We start from the raw sequence: 18,290 nt of genomic DNA, 5'->3' as shown, positions 1-18,290 counted from the left end.
CCTGGCGTGGGCTTTCGTTTGCCGCGCGCGGGTTCTTCCGGGCACCCGCTCTCCGGCTCCTCTCCTCGGAGAGAGCGCCGGCCTCTTCCTCGGCGGGTGCCGCCCTCTCGTCTCTCGCCGCGCCCTGCCGCCTTTGGCGAGGCGCCGCCTCCCTTCGCCCGGTGCCAGCCTGCGCCCGGAGAGTGCCGGGCCACCAGCCTCTCCGCCCTGCCGCCTCGCCCTCTTCCGCGCTCGCTGCCACCCCATGCCCGCGAGGCAAAGGCGACGGCCCTGATGGGCTCCGAGCAGGCACCTTGCTAGGTGGGGAACCCGGACCGTCTCAGGTAAGGCGCGCTCTCCAGGGCAAGGGGAGCCTCCGAGTGGGCGTGCGGCTTTGAGGCGCCCTGGACGCCTCTTCTGCAGGCAGGGTGGGAAAGGGCTCTTCCAGGGATGTCTGGAAGGCCAGTTGGGATCCCTCGGGAGAATCTTGGCCAGGGATAACCCGCGGATTCTTCTGCTGAGAGATGAGCTCCGGTGTGACAGGCGCCGGAGACTGGCCTGGATTGTGGCCTTTTGGGCAGGAAACAATTTGTCATTCTGCTTTTGCACATCCCCCCCCAGCTGACCTTCAACATGATAAATGGCAGTTGAAAGGGGGTGCTCGCAGGTTGGGCTGATTGTGTCAGCAGAAAGCCCTCGGAAGGGGCCCTGCGGAGCAGCAAGGGGGAGAGCGCCGTGGCTGCGTTTCGGCCGGTGGGCTGCACCACCGTGGTGCATCTCTGCTCTGAGGCTGGGCCGATACTGGCAGGCAGTGCCGAGGGGCAGCGGGGCACGCATGCCCCCTGCAGTGTGTCGGGCAAGGGGGTGGAGGAGGGCCCGTTGTTGTGACGCAAGAGATGGGCAAAATGAGAGGAGCAGTTCCACCGGACGGCTCATGGGGACGGAGGAAGCCGCCTTGCCCTGAGGCAGACCGTTGATCCATCTGCCTCAGCATTACCTACACGGACTGGCAGCCGCTCTCCAGGATTCCCTCCTAGTCCTTCCTGGGGATGCAGGTAAGGACTGAGCTTGGGGCCTTCTACATGCAGGGCAGATGCTCCGCCAGTGAGCTGCGGGCCTTCTTCCCTCTGGGCTCAGTTGGCCCACAGGATCCTGCAGCACTAGGAGGTGTGGGCAGAGAGGATGAGCTGGAGCTCTTCTCACCTAGAAAAGCACCACATCTGCCCTGCACCGCTGCTGCTGCCACCAGCACTACCCCTCAGCAACTCCCCCCCCAAAGCCTTCCTCTTCATGCATCTACTTGGTTGAAAACGAGCCAGGGCACTCACTGTGGCTGGTGCCATCTGGGCAGCCCCCCATGGCAGATGCCTCAAGCATCCGGAGCGCAAGAGAGTGGTGGAGCAGAGGCATGTGGACTCCCAGAGTGGGGCATGGGGGGGAGCAACAGCCGCATCCTAAATTTGTGCATGCCTCTGACAGCTAAATTCTCTGTCTGGTCCACATTGAAGTTTTTTTAAAAAAACAATTTTTAAAAATTTAATCCTGGGTGTAATCTGTGGGATTTGTAGAATTGGGATGTGAATGGGCGCAATACCTTAACTCTGCTCTTTGATACTCAGAATACGCAGAGCCCCAGTTGTGATCACGAACCCTGCCAAGCAACCCCTTCTGGCCTGATGTTGCAGCACTTTGTGTTTATCCTCCTCACCCCATAGCTCATGCTTGCGGCCAAAAAACATCCACAATTATACTTTGAAGGAGCAGTTACTTGTTTTGAGAAACGAAACACAGAACACACACACACACACCATACACACAAGGATCCCTCTGAAATGCAAACTCCCCAGAGGGCACGTCTCTCATAGTCTGGTAAATGAAGGATTCTGTGAGATGGAAAGAATATTGTTCCACATCCAATAAGCACAGGGATCCAAATATATTGGCGCCTTGAGAAAAGCACCTTAAGAATGATGTATTGGTGACAGGGCAGAGGGGGGCTGGCAGAGGAGGCAAAACAGGGTCTCCTGAATGCCAGTGAAGGTAGCAATGTCACCAGGAGATCAGGAAGAGATAACTGGAGGCTGAATATGTATGGATAAATACGATACAATAAGGTTAGCCTGATGGAGCAAACCAAAGCTCTGTAACAGAATGTTGAAGGAGAAAGCACTATATCGATCCATAGATGGTTTGTGTGGGATGCCTATATTAGCAGAGATGATATCACCAGACCGTCGGACAGCTGTGCAGATGACACAACATAGCACGCACCAGGGACATTTCTGAAGGGCGTTACGGAGGAGAGCCAGGTCCCCAAGTATAGCATGGGAGATCATTGTCTGTGCAGCAGCACTTGCAAGAAAGGCAAAAGGGGCTTGATGCATAACTAGCCAAACAGGAGCGATAGGCACGAGACTGCAGCTCCAAAGGCCAAGGGCATTTTAAGTTGCACTCACAGAAACAGATGTTTCCAAGGGTTAGAAGCAGCTGTGATGATCCACCCAGCGCAAGTGCAATCCCTTTTGCTGTTTGTGTTCACTAGTTCTAGGCAAGGCAGACTGGCAGAGACAATAGAAAGGGTTGCTTATAAAAAGGTGTTAAAAGAACATGTTGCAGGTCCCAAAGTTTATTCATCTCGGTGCATTTCCTGCACGAGGGAACCTTGGCTCCAGAGGGCTTTTTCTGGAAGGGCATAATTTGAGCCAGGATTTATCAGAGTGACACTCACAGCCAGTTTTTAATGTCAGGCTTGGAATGGATGAAATAAAAACAGAAGGAATGAAGAAGGGGAGTTATTTTTAAAGACGGAGAAAAAAACATGAGAGCATGTGCAGAGTGCCTTTTGCTTCCCATACTCTGGGGCAGGGCTGCTGGGTCACAAGACTGAGGTGTTTATATTTATTGACAGCAAAGAGTCTTATAGCACTTTAAAAGCTAACAATTTTTTTGCGGATTTATTATGATTTTTGCCATCATGCATTCATTAATCTTTAAGGTTTCAAAGGAGTTTTTGCTGTTTTTTACTACAACCAACTGCCATGGCTACTCCCCAAAACACCTGCTGATCTGGGAGACAATAATCATCTCAAACACACTCAGAAAGGCCTGGAAGAGGCCTGCTTTGAGGTTCCACGTTCAAGCCTTACCATGGGATCTCCAGCCCAGCACCCACAGATGCTGCCCATCAGAGCAGACCATAATGGGAGAGGCAGGCAAAGAGCCTGGCCTGGTATTTTTTTGTTTTGCTTAATTTATTGAACTGTTTCTATGCCGCTTTTCATTTATTAAAAAAAACAATGTCAAAGCAGTTCATACAATAACAAAACACCTGCAGAATCTGTAAACTCATCACGATGGTCAAGGCCATCAGGAACCACGACTAACCAGACGCAAAGGCCTTCAAGAGGCAGCTGGACAGCCACCTGTTGGGGACGCTTTGATTTGGATTCCTGCATCGAGCAGGGGGTTGGACTTGATGGCCTCATAGGCCCCTTCCAACTCTACTATTCTATGATTCTCTGAGATTGAGGGCCAGGGAAAGTCTGGGTTAACAGGTGAGGTCTTCCACTGATGGCAGTTGGTGCTCACTGGATTTCATTGGGGGAGAGAGGAGCTCTCCACGGGGTGAGCATCAAGGGTGAAAGAAGGCAACATATGAGGAAGGCAGTTTCCTAGGTAAGGTGCTCCTGATATCTTTGGTGCCCCAGGTGAACATGACTCCTTTTCTGGGTCATAGAATAGTAGAGTTGGAAGGGGCCTATAAGGCCATCAAGTCCAACCCCCTGCTCAATGCAGGAATCCAAATCAAAGCATTCCTGGCAGATGGCTGTCCAGCTGCCTCTTGAAGGCCTCCAGTGTCGGAGAGCCCACTGCCTCGCTAGGTAATTGATTCCATTGTCATATGGCTCTAACAGGAAGTTTTTCATGATGTTGTCAAAATCTGGCTTCCTGCAACTTGAGCCCATTATTCCGTGTTCTGCACTCTGGGAACAAAGAAGGGAAGTCAAGGAAAATGTCAAGGAAAGTATCTTCTGGTCATGCTTAAGCTCAGCATTTCTACCAGATGCAATCCAGAGACTGAGAAGTCTTCTTTTAGCTTCCAGTGGGTGCTGGCAGGAGGGGAGGGAGAGAAAGCTTGCAGTCCATTTCAAGGGAATATTTGAAATGTCATCCAATTCTACTGTGAACCTGACAGTGTCCATCCCAGCAGCAGAGTCTGAGACAAGGATTCCTCCTCCCACTTCCCGCCCCCCCCTCCATTCTTCTCAATAGGCGTGTGGAGCAATCAGAGAGAGAGACCATGGCTCAGTTGTGCCTGGTAGCCACATCATTAGACCCACAAGCCCACCATCTTAATCTCAGGTGTAGTGGCTTCTCAGTAGTGAGAGGAAAGGGCTTTGCTCTTGCACAGAGGCATTCTGTTCTTTACCATCATGGTACATTAACTGCACATGTTCTGGATTCCAACCCCTGTCTCAGATTAAATGGGGTATCCCCACGTGCCTCCCAGTCCTGAACAGATGTAAGTTTTTCTTTTGTCTCTGTGGATTGCCTCATTTGCATTCCAAGTTACCTAGTGGCTTGTTGATGCACAATGTTACTCAAGCAACAGAAAATGGGTAGGGCAAGGCGAAAACTCTTCTCCTGCCATGCTGGGCAAACATGAAAATACTGGCTCCCAACAGACCCCACAACTGCAGCCTCAATCCCAGCAAAAGATGTGTTACCACCATGGATCTGCAGATAATGCCGTCCATCAGCTGAGGGCCCAAGTTGCCGAGTGATGCACAAGCATTGTTGTGAGGGGAATCTGGATTGCATCTGGTGGAAAAGGGGCTTCTGAAATGAAGCCGCTCCACAACCAGGGATGACTCAGACGGCTTTATTCCCAAGTCACCACCCAGAAAACATGCCATCTTCTCTGTAAGTCTGCCAAATGATCTATGCTTCGAACAGCTCTGCCGTGGGCAAAATCCAACAGGTACAGCTTTCATCAGTGCACCTGCATGGCTTGGAAACTGCCCCTGTCGAATGTCTGCCTGGGCTTCAGCTGCTGCCAGCACAGAGCCAAGGGGAGAGTGCCAGCCCTATCCCATAGGTGTTGCAGAGAAGTGAAATTGGGAATGGAGCGTCTCAGTGAGCCTCTGTGTGTTTGAATCGTTGCTAAAGATTGCACCTTCCCTGCAAATTAGTCAGACAGAGACTTTAAGCTTTAAAATAAGAAATAACTATTCTGGAAGTACATGCTTGATAGGAAAGAGTTCTACATCTAGCTAACTAGCTAAGTTGGAGATGCAAACACTAAGCTTAGTGTTTGCCCTCATGCTTGGAGGAGAGGGAGAGACAAAGAGAAAATGTCTGCTTACCCTCTCAAGAGAAGGAGGAAGGAGATGTGGTCAACATCCTGAGAATATCAGTCTAGCAGGAAGGGAGAGACAGCAGGAGATTAAAGGATAGGTATTAGGCTAGCAATCATGAGGTCTCCTCTCTAGCTACCCTTTTTAACCCCATGCAGCCTCAACCCACAAATTGGAGTTGAACCACATATTCCAACAATAGGTAGGCAGAGACATAGAATTGTTTTGCATGAGATACTGATATTGGGTTTCTCTGATGTGTCAGGAACCAGATTTCAGGGGGGTTGCCCCTTTGTAGGCCAGCTGGGTTGCTGCAGCAAATGTCAGTTTGCAAAGAAAATAGAATCCTTGCCTGAGATTAACAGTCCAATCATTTCCAGAATCCTGGTAGACAACTCATGGGGGAATCCCCTCCACCCTGTCTCCGTTTTTGCCCTAATGTTTCTCAAATGTGTGCTGTAAATTAAATGTGGTTCCCAAGTGACTGACCCCTGAAGTGCGCTTTCATTATTATTTATCGAGCCCCATCAGAGTGTCTGGCACATGGCAGAGCCCAAGGAAGGCAGTTCCCTGCCCCAAGGGGCTTACAATCCAACATCCAATGCTTGGTGAGCCCACAGAGGAAAAGGAAAGAAGGGGAAGTGCCAGTAAATAAAATATGGGTTTATGTCAGCTCCATGTACTTTGTCTTGGTTACAGGCAATAGAGTTTGGGGACTCAGAATGCGAGGCAAAGGTGTCCCTGAGAAGGAGGGTTGTGAGAAGGGACTCGGAGGGAGGAAGGGAGGAGAAGGCATCACAGAGGCACCCAGGGAGGCAATTCCAGGCATCCTGGGCAGCAAGAGAGAGAGGGTGGGGTCATTTGAACGAGAGGGAGATCTTTGCAAGGGTCAGGGTGGTGGACCTCAAGGAGTGAAGGCCAAGAATGCTGCCCGGTTGGCTTGAAGGCCCCTGGGTTCCTCAAGTTCTCTTTCTCTCAAGCGTGAGCAACTCTGCTCTGTTGTTGTTGTTATGTGCCTTCAAGTTGATTGCGACTTACGGCAACCCTGTGACTCAGTGACCTCCGCAAGCATCTCTCTGTACTTTTAAAAAATGCCTTCCTCTTGAAGGAGATGTGATGGGAGTGGCCGTTGACGCAGGGCCAGATTTCATTCAGCTCCTTGACAACTTATTCCCAGTCCGCTCACCCACTCCTTTTCACCATGTTAGGCAATGAGCCGTTTTAAGGAGTTGTGGCCCTTGGAGTTGCAATCTGGTGCTCGAGTGGGAGGGAAGGGTGCTGTTTGCCTTCCTTTTAAACTACCACAGACAGCTGTTGCTCAAACTAGGGGAAAAATCCGTTAATCTTTTTCTTCATTGTCATTTGCATACATTTGCATACATTGGCCTATAGGTTTGGTTGCTGCTGTTTTGAAATGCTGGTCTGCTCTGTAACTTCAGGGAAAGGTGGATTGGCAACTGAAACAGATCTATGCAAAAACACATGCTTGTTACAGAAATATATATATTAGAGTGGAATGGGACCGGTGGCATTGCCCCCTTGCCCTCTGCTTGTGGGCTTCACCTGGCACCACCTGGTTAGCCACTGCAAAAACAGGAAACTGGATGCAATGGGTCTGATCCAACAACCAGGATCTTTTTATGTTCTTGTGCTTTTTCCAAATGTTCTGATGCTGGGATGCAGAACCTGTGGCTGCCCTCCAGATGAGGTCGGACTACAACTCCCCACTCTGGCTGTGCTAGCTGGGGATGATGGGGATTGCAACATCTGGAGGGCAGCCCCAGGTTCCTCATCTGATGGAAGTAGGATGCAGGGCTGGGTCAACGAACGCTTAGCCTGATCTAGCGAGACTCGTCTTCCCTTCTGATGATTCATCACCTGCGTGTGAGCCAGATGGTTTTCCTATGGAAGAGAGAACAATACTTTTCTTGGGATAGTTGTCAGGCCAGTAGGAAAATGTTGGGGGTTATAATTAGGGGAAGGTGGGGAGGGCAGTCTAGGCAATATTCTGGACTGAGGTCCAAGATTTTGCCACAAGGGGCCTGATCCTTAGGCCCTCTTTTCAGTGGTTTTCTTGACTTCTTTTTCTTTCCTCCCTGGGACAATGAAGATGTGTGGCATCCTCTGCTAGATGGACATCCTTAGGACTGAAGTTATATGGAGGAAATTGTAGTTTGGAAGTACATGAATACCCAGTCACCTGAGATCACTAAATCTGTCCATAGGTATGCATACATTCCTTTATGAACCTGTGGATGCCCTACCTCCGAGGGGCATTCCAAGTGACGCAGCTCCGGCAGCTCTAAAGTGGTGCCCGCTCTCCTATACTTAGGCATGTACAATTATGCAGACTAGCTTCACCTTGGAGGCTGCAGCCCAGATCCATCTGCCTGTATCACTAAAGGCTGTATCTGCCTTTAATATTTTTCAGTCTCTAACAAAATGTCTATTGCTATTGGAATTTCTGTTGGAGGTCTCTGATTACCTACTGGGTATGCTAAGGCATGATGGGAAGGTACAGAGGAATACCTCTGAGGATGTGCAAAATGTCTATCCTTCTTCTCCAGACCAGTCTAGGATGCAATTGTCTTTCCTGTCAATCAGGTTTCAGACTGTGGAGCCAAGGGAGGGGCTACAGTTGTGTCTCTGGACACGGACACGGACACACCCTTTTAATGATAGCCCAGCAGTGTCCACACTGGCACTCCAGACTTCTAGGCAGGGAGCCTTCCCCCCAGCTCTACCTGGAGATTGCTGCATCTCACATCCCAGCCTAGAGGGGCCATCTACTGGCAACCCCTCATTTTGCAGTTCACACAACATGTCTCACATCCAGCCCCTCCCCATATGTACTGCAGGGAATAGGCTAAGAGGAACTCAGCTCCTCACAGCCAGGAAGCAGCATCCAGAATTGTTGCAACCATGGGTAGACGTAAAAGGCATACTACGTTGGAATGCAACACAACAAACCTGCCTCCTGCCTGGATTCCCCCTTTCAGTAGATGGCTGGCTGGCTGTAGGAAGGAGGGAGGGGAGTGTGCCCATCTGTTTGAGCTTCTGTGTATGCATGCTCCTGTTTGTGTGTCAACACACACCCGCACAATCACACGCCATCCCCTAAGGAACTTGCCCTGGCTGGCACGCCTTTCGCCAGTCACAGTATTTTATGAATTAAGGAGTGCAGGCACACACACAATGCACAACACGGCTGGCAGCCTCCCAACATGGCTCTCAGCTGCTTTAATTGGATGGGGGTTGTGTCGCTGCAGTTATTCGTAATAATACTTCTAGGCAAAAAATCTGCACAGCCTCACAGGGACTGTGAAACCAAAACCATCTCAGCAGCTGGTACAACATCCATGCCCTCCTGTCTATCCATCCCAAAAATCTGACCATGTGAAAACATGTTCGTTTTTACTAGCAGTTACTTTTTAGCAGCAGCAGTAATAGTAGCAGTATATTCAGAGATATCAGTGTGCATGGCACTTTAAACCACTACTACTACTGCCACCTGAATTTATATTCCACTCTTCCTCCCAGGGGAGCCTCGGGCGGCAAATAAATCAACAAAACGTTTTTTAAAGCATTCTAAAAATAGTTAAAACCTTCTAAAAATGGTTACAGTTCAGATCATTCTAAAGACCATTACAGTTAAAAATATTCACCACCTTGAGCTACTTGGAGGAAAGGTGGGATATAAATATAATGTAATAACATTTAATTCAGTGATTTCCAGGTTGCCAGGAATAGTCTCCTTCAGCCTCAAATGCCAGGGTAAACAGGAAGGTTTTCAAATCCCTCCTGAAACCCAATAATGATGGAGGCAAATGCACCTCACCGGGGAGGGCATTCCACTGCCAGGGGGCCATCACTGGAAAGGCCCTGTCACAGGCCAATGACAACAATGACAGGCCACTGCCCCCCAAGGTGCTTACAGTCTACAATAAGACACAGCTGCCTCTCTTTACTTCAGACGCTGAAGAGCTGCTGTCTGTCAGAGTAGATGATACTGGGCTAGATGGACTAGTGGTCTGATTCTCAGTAGAAGGCAGCTTATGTTGTCTGCTCTGGCTGGCAGAGGGTCTTTCCCAGTCTGGCTACCAGAGATCCTTTTAACAAAGGGGAAGGAGCCTCAGGGCTTAGGCCAAATCCAACCCTCTAGGCTTCTCCGTTCGACCCTTGGGACTCCCCCCCCCGGCCCTCCTCCAGAACTTCTGCCTGGCTGGACTGTGTGTCCTTGCACTGTGATCTTGGCATAACCATCTGCATGCAAAGCATAAGAAGATCCCTACTGGATCAGACCAAAAGGGGCCCCATCTAACCCTGCATCTTGTTTCCCCCAGTGGCCAACAGATGCCCTCGTAGAAAGCCCCAAACATGCAGCTGCCCTGCCCTAGTGCCATTACTCAGAGCTGGCATGTTGAGGCATCCCATCTCCCCTACTGGAGCCATCGCAATGAGTAGCCATTGAGAGCCGTATCCTCTATTGATTGATCTAATTGCCTTTTAAAGCAGTCCGACTTGGCAGGCATCGACACAGCTTGTGGTAGGGAATGAGAGCTTGGAAAAGTTACTTTTCCAAGCTCTATGTCAGCGATGTGCTGCGTGAAAAGGTCCTTCCTTTCCCTTGTACTGAATCTTCCAACATTGATCAGCTTCAACGGATGGTCCCAAGTTTTAGTATTATGAGAGAAGGAGACAAGCTTTCTGCATCCCAGGCATTATGTTATGCAGCTCTATCATGTTCCCCCAGAGTTGCCTTTTCTCCCAACGAAAATCTGCAAACCTTTCCTCATAGGGGCGTTGCTCCAGCCCCTTGATCATTTTAGTTACTCGTCCCTGAAGCTTTTGCTGCTCGACAGTCTCCTCTTAGACATGGAGCAGCCAGAACTCCGCTTAGTAAGCCAAGTGCAGTCAGACCATGGGTTTGTATAAAGGCATGATGATCCTGGCAGTTCTATTTTTGATCCCATTCTGATCCCTAGCATGGAATTTGCCGTTGAGGTCTCCTGCACAAACCCAAGATCCGTCTCCTGGTCAGTTGCTGCCGCCTCAGACCTCATCAGTGTATAAGTGAAGTCGGGATGTTCTGCCCCAATGTGCATCACTTCGGAGTTACTTATGCTGAACTGCATTTGCCCAGTCACTCAGCTTGAGAGTCTGTTGTACAACCAATGTCCTGAGTCCTCCCCCTTGCCCTAGTTTATGCCCCTCCCCTTCTTTCCCAGGGGTCTCTTGGGGTGGCAGAATGTCAAGGACTGCTGGGAAGAATCATGCCCAGGATCCTTTGCCATGTCTCAGCGGCAGCTGGGGAGTACCTCATGGGGCACCAGCGAGTCTTCGCCCAGACCTGGTTTCCAACTCACACAGGAACATGGAAAGCTGCCTTAAGCAGAGTCAGAGCAAAAGTCCGTGTAGCTCCGGATTGCCCACAATGCCCGACAGGCAAAGGCTCTCCGGAGTTTCAGACAGGAGGAGACTGAACTGCTCTGCCCCTGAGCTACGGCCCCTTCCCCCTCACTGTACCTTCCCCTACCCTTTGAGTGTATCTCTGCCTGTACAAAGCCTTTGCCTCTCTGATCTGGCTTTACACAGAGAGCGAGCCCCTTTGCTCTCTTCCCACGCTGTAACCCTCGCCCCAACACCCCACAGGTGTCTGATGTCATCATCATCGGTGACTCAGCCAAGCTGGCTGTGCCTGGGGACTTATCGCCGTTATGAATTCATATGGCGCCACTGCTGACTTGAAACTGATTTCACCACCAGATGGCCCGCGGCATTTCCTTGGCATGCCCTCAGGCACTTAGAGACCTGCACCCACCTGGCATCCTCTGGTTCTCAAAAGCAGCACAAGAGAGCTCTGCTTCAGTTTCCTTTGAGCAACTGCATATTGCAAGGAAGGCAATCCCTTAACCAGTTCTGCCTTGGGTATTTTTTGCATGATCAGAGACACGCTAATGGGATTTCTAATTCATGCACTGGATCAGCCAGTGAAATGGATTAGCAGCTGATTTAGGATAAGCAAAAGAAAGGCCAACTTCACACCCTGCACAATTAACCGCTGCTTCGAACTGGCTCAGAAGGTTTTAAAAGGGCTTTAGACAAATTTATGGAACAAGAGAGGTCTATCAATGGCTGCAAAACATGGTGGCTAGATGGAACCTCCATGTTCATAGACAGTATACCTCTGAGTACCAGTTGCTGGGGGCCGTGAGGAGGAGTGTGCTGTTCTTTTCCTTCAAGCTTGTGGGCATCAGCATCTGCCCAGCTGGCATGACGGCGCCTTTGCAGTGGTGGCTTCCCGTTGGTTGATTGTCCTCCCCAGTAAGGTGTGTTGGTCTCCATTTTTACTGACTTTTAGGAGGGGATTGAAAACATTCCTGTTTAGGCAGGCATTTTATTTATTTATTTATTTTATTCCCGCCCTTCCTCCCAGCAGGAGCCTAGGGCGGCAAACAAAAGCACTAAAAACACTTTAAAACATCATAAAAACAGACTTTAAAATACATTAAAATAAAATATCTTTACAAACATTTTTTAAAAGCTTTCAAAACACCTTTTTTTTTTAAAAAAAGGTTAAAAACATTGTTTAAAACAAAAAAGGTTTTAAAATGTATTAAAAAACAATTCCAACAGAGAAGCAGACTGGGATAAGGTCTCAACTTAAAAGGCTTGTTGAAAGAGGAAGGTCTTCAGTAGGCACCAAAAAGATAACAGAGATGGCGCCTGCCTAATATTTAAGGGGAGGGAATGCCACAGGGCAGGTGCTGCCACCCTAAAGGTCCGTTTCCTATTTTGTACAGAACAAACCTCCTCATACGATGGTATCTGCAGGAGGCCCTCACCTGCAGAGCGCAATGATAAACTGGGTATGTCAGGGATAAGACGGTCTTTCAGGTATCCTGGTCCCAAGCTGTATAGGGCTTTGTACACCAAGACTAGAACCTTGAACTTGGCTCGGTATTTTATAACTGAAGGAAACTCTTCCTGGCAACCCAGAGATCACTGGGTGGAAGAATGTTTGTATGTGTAACTGTTTTTACAATGTTTTAAATTGTTTTTAGAATGTGTTGCTGTTGTTTTTGTTAAATTTGTTGATGTGTTTTTGCACCCTGAGTTTCTTCAGGAGGAAGGGCAGGACATAAATTCAATTAATAAATCATCATCATCATATGGCTATCTAACCCAGCAGGGCTCCCCTGATCTTCCTATATCCTGAACTTACAAATCCCCCAACTTTGTCCAAACTTTTTTTTTATAAAGAGGAAAGGGTGCAGATGAGAAACAGCCCCTTAGCCAGCCTTCCTTTTTAGGAGGGGCAGCCACATTTCTAGGTAGGACATTGGAGGGATTGGAGGGGGAGGCACGTATCGCCAGCCAATCCCCACACACACACACACACACACACTGGTGGAGAGAGTGTGAGGGCCAGGCCAGGGGAGGGAAAGACAGTGACCTTCCCTATCACTCCTCCCCCTCCATCCAGAGAGTCTGTTAACTTACAGGAATGAACTTTAATGTGTTGAACTGTCTCACCCTTTTTTGTGATATCCCAAGGAATATCAGACTCAAAACCTTGACTTTGCCTGTAGCTCAAATCCCTTTTCACCTGTGGTCTGTCCCCATGTTCTGATTCTTCATGAAATGAACTACTTTGGAAACTGTGAGCTCCTGAGCTTGGCTTTGATGCTGCATTAGGTATCTCAGTTTTAGATTCCACCTGAAAAACAAACTTGTCCATACTACAAGTTCAGGGAAAGGCAGAGAAAAAATAAATGCCATAGGGTATGGTTGTTAACTCCTCCTTGAGAGTCCCTCCTGATGGTCTCGTTCCTGGCCTTTAGACTTTTCTTCTTGTTGGACAATCAAGGGAAAACTTTTTAACTGGCTGCAATATAAAGGACATACTAAGCAATTGGAAACTAATTGCCGAAAGCAGTTGGATATTTTTTTTTATTGGTTGCAGGGCTGAACTGCACATATTAGGAAAATCAGAAATAAGGCCTGAGTTACAGCCTAGGTGTCCAGCCAGCCAGCCAGCTAACTGTAGGGTACACAGCAATATTTCGATGCCTCTAGGGCTGTTTTCATCCCTTTCCATCAAGAAAAAGAAGAAAAAGATAGCCACTGTGATTGTGAGTATAGCAAGTGCTTTAAAAGAGTAAAGGGCAGCCATTTTTTCATATCACTTTAAGTCATCTCTTTATTTCACCCTTTCGCAACAAGCACCCAATCCTGCTCTACTCATTATAATGACAGAATAAACAAATTATTACTTCTTTCTGCAGGCGGACAAACAAGCTTCTTTATTGCTGAAAATGAAAAGCAGAGCAAAGGAAAGTCTAAGTGGTGGAGTCTAACTATGGGCTTATCCAATTCCGATTCCAATGTACGGCCTTCAAGTCGATTCCAACTTATGGCAACCCTATGAATAGGGTTTTCATGAGGCTGAGAGGCAGTGACTGGCCCAAGGTCACCCAGTGAGCTTCATGGCTGTGTGGGGATTCGAACCCTGGTCTCCCAGGTCGTAGTCCAACACCTTAACCACTACACCACACTGGCTCTCATGGGCTTATCCACATGGGAGTATTACTTTGTACTAAAGATGCTGTTTTTATCTCCGTTTTCTATTTGCACTGTCCACAATAAGGGCTCAATGCCAGCTGCAAACACAGTGTTTTCTATTCACACTGAGGGGAAGGATCAAGCACACAGCTTCCTAATGACCATACCCTCTAATTTAACATTTCCACTCCCTCTGGTTACCTGGCAAACAAGCATGCTCAGGTTGTTCTGCAGTAGGTTTCACTTAAAACAACAACAACCCTGAAATGTGATTATTTGTATTTTCACTGGTACAATACAACTGAAATATAAACCTTTGTTTGAGCTGTGTTATGCTTTTGCCCACAAGTTAGGGGGGAAAGAAAAATAAGGCACTGTTTGGAGTAACATTAAAGAGGCTTGCAGAACGTGGGAGAGTAGTCAGAAGTTGATTGTCAGCCCACAGGAAACGAAATGAAAGAAAGGAGAGGAGGGAGTGGGCATGGAGAGGGGAATGATTTACACTCTCACTTAAAAGCATCGGAGCAAAGCACCTGCAAGCACTAGAGATACAGAGTGGAGACATTTTTTCCTTCCATTTTCATATTATCAGAAGATCGGGTTAGTACGGATTTACAGTACTAACTGTAAATTGCGTGATAGCTTCTGTTTGCCAGTAATGCCATGTGAACCATGCAAATTTAAAGGGGATGTGAGTAGCACCAAACACACAGTAAACCACTGTGTAAATGAGCCCAGCTGATAATACAAAGTTCCAATATTTTACTCTTCAAGGGTCATGTTCCTATACAGGCTGTTTTTTTCAGGGTCACACGTAATTATAGGGTGATTGTGATCATTAAAACTCCACCCTCAGTCAGAGAAAGTCTTGAGTGAGCAGACTTTTGGGGGCTCTTGTTGTGCACTCACCCTGCCTTATTTACTGATTTTTTCAGAGGGTCCTATTCTTAAATCGCTCCTGTTCTTAAAACAAGCTATCATTCTTTAAATGGAGGTTGTCATTGTCTGTCGTGTCACAAATTAAAAAGACAAATTAGTCCAAAAATCCGTGGGGGGGGGCAAAGCACAGCTCTGGCGTGTATTCCTCCCCCCAGCTACAGAAAATTGATTTCTTAGAACTCTGTTATAAATAATTGCCTTCCTTGCTTTGTTCTGACTTCATTCGTGCTTTTGAGATACTAGATTAAGCTTCCAGCTCGAGTTTCATTGAAGTGCAAGAACTGCATTAATTAGGAAAGGAAGAGATGTCAGGCAATCCCACATCTCAGTGGGTGATCGACTTATTCAGTTCACAGTAGCCTCTGTGATGATGTTTCCATCAGGACAGCTGCAAAATCTGGATAAATCTGGTAGCGTTAACTCCTTGCGCTTTCCCCCTTCTAATATTTAAATTAAGATCCCTTTCCTTTCCCATTCTATATTCTTCTCTGGACCAAGCTGCTTACAATGGTGGGGGGAAATCTTGTTAAGAAATTAGATTTACATTCTATATGAACCAGTCAGCAAAGTTCAAAATGAACTTTTGAACTAATATGAGTGGAACACATGGTTTTGTTGTGAGTAGAGAGCGCAAAGAGCAACAACCACACTGGAACTTGGATCATACCAGGTCAGACTGTTTGTTCATCCAGCCCAATATTGTCTACTCTGACTGGCAGCAGCTCTCCAGGTATCAGGCAGAGAAGGGTCCCTATGCTTGAACCTGGGGCGTTCTGCTGGCAAGGCAGGGGCTCCACCACTGACCCCCCCCTTGTTTGTGGTTGGGCTCCTTGTAAGAAAGAGCAGTTTGTGCCCCAGGCCTGATCCAGCAGGGAGTTAGGCACATTTAATCTACACCCATCGAAATCAATAGGATTCAATGTGCACAACCTTGTGCTTGACTGTGGGCTTTGTTCTTTGCTTCTCAACTCATCCACCAGTGTGAAGCCCACTTTGTGCTAATGAATCGAGATGAAGCAGAGTTAGCAAGAGAAGGGAAATCTCAGGAAGGCGTACAGGCCTTGGGAGCAACTGCGTCGGCAACAGGTCACCAAGGGAAAAGAGATGTAGAGGCAACGTAGTCCCTTATGGCTGCCTATCTGCTTGATTTACATTGTCTTCTGTGCTGCCATCAAAGTGGTGTGAACTTGTTCCACACTCCGCAACCAGCATTGTCCCCAGCATAGGAAGTGATCAGATGCTACCCAAGCGGCCAGCGGCATTTCTGAACAGTTGCCTGCGAAGCTTCTCTGTGAAGTTCCCACTTAAGAACTTAAGAAGAGCCTGCTGGATCAGGCCAGTGGCCCAGCTAGTCCAGCATCCTGTTCTCACAGCGACCAACCAGGTGCCTGAATGGGTAGTCTGAACGCAGGGCCTGAGCACAGCAGTGGCCTTTCCACTTGTGATTCCCAGCAACTGGTATCCAGAGGATTACTGCCTCGACAGTTGAGGCAGAACATAGCCATCATGGCTAATGGCCAGTGGTAGCCTTTTCCTTCTCCACTGACTTGTCTCATCCTCTTTCAAAGCCATCCAAGTTGGTGGCCATCACTGCCTCTTGTGGGAGCGAATCCCATCGTTTAACTATGAACTGCTGTGTGAAGAAGGGCTTTCTTTGGTCTGGCCTGAATCTTCCAACATTCAGCTTCGTTGGATGTCCACGAGTTCTACTGTTATGAGAGAGGGAATAAAACGTTTCTCTGTTCACTTTCTCCATGCCATGCATAGTTTTATAAACATCTATCGTGTCCCCTCTCTTGCCTTTTCTCTAAACTAAGAAGCCCCAAACTGTTGGAATATAAGAGGTTCAACTCCAACTTGTGGGTTGAGGCTGCACGGGGTTAAAAAGGGTAGCTAGAGAGGAGACCTCTTGGTTGCTAGGCTACACCTGTCCTTTGATCTCCTGCTGTCTCTTCCTTCCTGCTAGACTGATATGCAAAGGATGTTGATCCCAGTTCCTTCCCTCCTTCTTACTTCTTCTTTCTCTCGTGAGGGAGAGCAGACATATTCCTTTCTCTCTCCCTCTCCTCCAAGCATGAGTGCAAGCACTGGGCTCAGTGTTTCTAGCTCCAACTTAGCAAGTTAGCCAGATATAGGACTCTTTCCTATCAAGCATGTACTTCCAGAATAAAGTAGTTATTTCATTTTAAAGCTTAAAGTCTCTGTCTAATTTGCAGAGAAGGTATAATCTTTAGCAAGGATTCAAACGCACACATGTAAGCTCGCTCAGAACTCTCCGTTCCCAGCATCGCGACTCTCTGACACAAACTTTGTAACCTTTTCTCAAATTCTATTCCAGAAGTTATTTTTTAAAAATGCAAAACATTTGCCTGTCAAAGTGGCACTTGAGGAAAGTCCAAACCAGGGGTGTAGTCATCCAGGGTCTCGAGGGGTCTTAGACCCTTTACTTTTTTGGGAGCAGGGTCCCCATGCTTCCAGCATCCTACAAACCAATCAGCATGAAAGGGAAGTGTGTTGGTCACTGAGAAGAGTCTTCTAATATGCTTCCTTACTTTCCTGTTGATTGCAGCCAATCAGAATGAAAAGAGATGAGTCAGCCACTGAGAAGAATCTTTTCAGTAGCTAACACTCCTTCCTTTCATGTTGATTGGCTCCTAGAGACGTCTGCTGTTGTGGGAGAAGGCTACAACTTAGTAGCTTAAAAGGGTGTGTGTGGATGTGACTATCATGAAGAGACCCTGCACTTCTAAATTTGCTACTACACTACTGGTCCAAACCAGCAAAGAGCGCTGATGAAATCGGGGGGAGCCATTGCTTACATACAGTGGCGTCACTAGCGGGAGTGCGGGGGGGGCATGCGGACCTCTGGTGCGCGCCCTCCCAGGGGCATGGACAAGGTGGCTGGGCTTGCGCGCGCGCACTCGAGGCCAGCCACCCTGTCTATGCCCCTGGGAGGACGCGCGCCGGAGGGGCACCCAGCCGCAGGCCTGGGAACGCCGGCGCGCCTCCCTCGCCCCGCCAACGCTGCTCCCACTCTCGTCCGCCCGCCTCCGAGGAGGAGTTGGCGCAGCCTTGCCGGGCAACAGCGTGGGGCGGGGTGGCTCTGGGTGTCACCCCCCTCATGGTGACACCCGGGTGCGGGCCGCACCCTCCACACCCCTGTAGGGACACCCCTGCTTACATACCTTCCATTTGTTTGATTTTAAATTGATTGATTGATTGATACCACACCCTTCCTCCCAGCAGGGAGATTGGCAGGCAGCACAATCAGTCACAAGCAGGGCCCACCAGATTCCAGCTTGTCCTATCCTCAGCCCGCCCTTTTATGCTTTTGATATTGTTTGCAGACCCTCCTAATTTTGGTCCTCTTGCATTCCATGTAATGGCAGCCCTCCAGTTGCTCCTCTGTGGCTGGAATCCTACATGTCTTTACTGGGGAGTAAATCCCAT

The 18,290-nt window shown here is 48.4% G+C and overlaps 1 protein-coding gene across 1 annotated transcript in view; it reads left to right on the top strand.

Moving 5' to 3' along the window:
- The first annotated feature begins 240 nt into the window (after positions 1 to 240).
- Positions 241 to 18,290, top strand: part of PHF24 (PHD finger protein 24) — a 44,157-nt gene continuing 26,107 nt past the window's right edge. The window contains exon 1 of the mRNA XM_061607344.1: positions 241 to 323. The gene's annotated coding sequence lies outside the window, so the exon portion shown is untranslated. The remainder of the gene's footprint in view (positions 324 to 18,290) is intronic.

This window comes from Rhineura floridana, chromosome 1 (genome assembly GCF_030035675.1).
Source record: "Rhineura floridana isolate rRhiFlo1 chromosome 1, rRhiFlo1.hap2, whole genome shotgun sequence".
Classification (NCBI taxonomy): Eukaryota; Metazoa; Chordata; class Lepidosauria; order Squamata; family Rhineuridae; genus Rhineura; species Rhineura floridana.
This window is presented reverse-complemented; position numbering and strand designations above follow the sequence as displayed.